The sequence below is a fragment of the Copidosoma floridanum genome, unplaced genomic scaffold (assembly GCF_036245765.1).
Source record: "Copidosoma floridanum isolate Cflo_tuat_1 unplaced genomic scaffold, Cflo_Japanese_pri ptg000075l, whole genome shotgun sequence".
In the NCBI taxonomy this organism is placed as follows: Eukaryota; Metazoa; Arthropoda; class Insecta; order Hymenoptera; family Encyrtidae; genus Copidosoma; species Copidosoma floridanum.
Genome location: NW_028321952.1, coordinates 40001 through 42500, shown reverse-complemented (window position 1 = coordinate 42500; position 2500 = coordinate 40001). Strand labels below are relative to the sequence as shown.

At 55.4% G+C, this 2500-nt stretch overlaps 1 pseudogene; it reads left to right on the top strand.

Annotated features, from left to right (window-relative positions):
• LOC149372992 (large subunit ribosomal RNA) overlaps positions 1 to 2500 on the top strand; it is a 7158-nt pseudogene that overhangs the window by 2377 nt on the left and 2281 nt on the right.

Below are 2500 nucleotides of genomic sequence, written 5' to 3'. Positions count from 1 at the left end.
GGAAGTCGGCAAATTGGATCCGTAACTTCGGAATAAGGATTGGCTCTGAGGAGCGGGGCGTGTCGGGCTTGGTCGGGAAGCGGGTGCGGCTGACGTGCCGGGCCTGGGCGAGGTTCAACTTTGCGGCGGTTTGCGCGCGTGCATCGCGTTCGCGGTGTGCGCGTCGTAAATTTGTCGCGGAGGGCGACCGAGCTCGGTACCGTGCCTTGGCCTCCCGCGGATCTTCCTTGCTGCGAGGCTTACGTGACGGTTCCGCCGTTGCGTTCGTTCTCTTCGGCCGCCATTTAACGCTCAGCTCAGAACTGGCACGGACCAGGGGAATCCGACTGTCTAATTAAAACAAAGCATTGCGATGGCCCTCGCGGGTGATGACGCAATGTGATTTCTGCCCAGTGCTCTGAATGTCAACGTGAAGAAATTCAAGCAAGCGCGGGTAAACGGCGGGAGTAACTATGACTCTCTTAAACCAGGCCCTCTTAAACTCGTGAACCAGGCCCTCCACGAGTCCTTTCCACACCGAACCATCGAATCCATCAAGGGACATCGACGCCCCCGGGACTATAAGACATTGGTTCAGCAATACATCGCTGAACAACACGACAACCCGCAGCTTGAGGAGGAAGACTCAGGCGACGACCAACAAGCAGCAGGGGATACTACCACTCCGCCTGCTACGCCTTCTCCTCATCCTCTGATTGAGTATCTGGGATCCCTCCCAGAGATGCCACCAGACACAGGCTACCAATCGGAGAGGCTTGACGAGATCGTTCGCTCCGCTTCCAACGGTGCCTCCGACAGAACCATCGCTGAGAGATTGTTCCTGTATCTCAAGGACATCCTTCCAAGACCACACACGACCAGAGCAGCTCGCACTGCACCACCACCTGCTATGCTTACCAACAGGCAAAAACGAAGAAGGGACTATGCTGCAACCCAGAGGCACTGGAGGACCAATCGAAGCAGGTGCATCAATGCCATCCTTGGGAGCGTCGAGAATGCCCGGCAGCCAGAGCGGGCCCGGATGGAGCCTTACTGGACAACAGTCTTTACACAACCGGTTACCAACGCCAAGCCAAAGTGTGAGACTCGCCCAGTTCAGGTTGACATCATGGCTCCAGTTACCCCGAGTGATGTTAAAGAAGCAAGTCCATCGCTCGCCGTCGCTCCTGGCCCAGATGGACTGACTGCTCGTCAGTTTAGAGCCATACCAGCATCGGTTCTCACTCGGGTGTACAATCTGATTCTATGGTCTAAGATCATGCCATCACACCTGGCCTGCTCAAGGACCATCTTCATCCCCAAGAAGGACGGAGCTTCCGAACCTGGAGATTTCCGTCCAATCTCGGTCACGTCGGTCTTCTGCAGGGTGCTTCACAAGATCTTGGCACAAAGGATTGACAGACTAGTCGGCCTGGACGATCAGCAAAGGGCCTTTCGTGCGGGCATTGATGGCTGCAGAGACAACACCACACTCCTTGATGCCCTCCTGCGCTCAAGATTCACCGAGCACAAGTCGACGTTCCTGGCCACACTCGATCTGGCGAAGGCCTTTGACAGCATTGAGCATACCGCACTCATGACTGCGGCGGAAACGGCAGGACTACCATCTTCACTCATCGAGTACCTCCGCCACTTCTACAACAATGCTACTACAATGCTGTCAGGCGAAGGATGGTCATCAGAGCCACTTAGAGTCACGAGGGGGGTTAAACAAGGCGATCCCCTATCTCCCGTACTCTTCAACATCGTGGTGGATCATCTACTAAGATCTCTACCACATGAATGTGGCTCCACCTTCGCCGGCAAAACCACCAGAGCCATGGCCTTCGCGGACGACATGGTCCTCATTGCTGACTCTCCTGTCGGGCTACAACACCTGCTCGACAAAACCAACACCTACTTGGAGTCCTGTGGCCTACGCCTTAACATCGGCAAATGCCACACGGTGGCAGTTGTGGCTGATGGCCACCTCAAGAAGACGGTCATCGATGCAAGAAGGACCTTCAGGATCAATGGCCAACCACTGCGAGCGCTTACAAGAGAGGACTCATGGAAATATCTCGGCCTCGAATATACACCCGAAGGCCGAAAGAGGGAGAAACTCACCACCACTCTCTGCCCACTCCTGGAGCGCCTCTCAAGAGCACCTCTCAAGCCTCAACAGCGGCTCTTTGCGCTCAAAGTGTTCGCTCTTCCAGGTATATACTATCGTATGTCCCTGGGTAGGGTGAATATCAGCGAGCTGAGGGCCGTTGACAGGGCAGTACGTGCATTCGCTCGACAGTGGCTCGCGCTGCCAAATGATACCTGCACAGGATACTTCCACGCACCAACATCAGAGGGAGGCCTGGGAATACCATCGGTGAGATGGGTGGCGCCCCTGCACAGACAACAGCGATTGCTTGGACTTGTGCCTGGAAATCGGGCGGAGAATTGTACAAGCCCGTACATTAATAAGGAGCTTGACCAGTGTAAGAGGAGGCTCACCGAAAGAGGAATC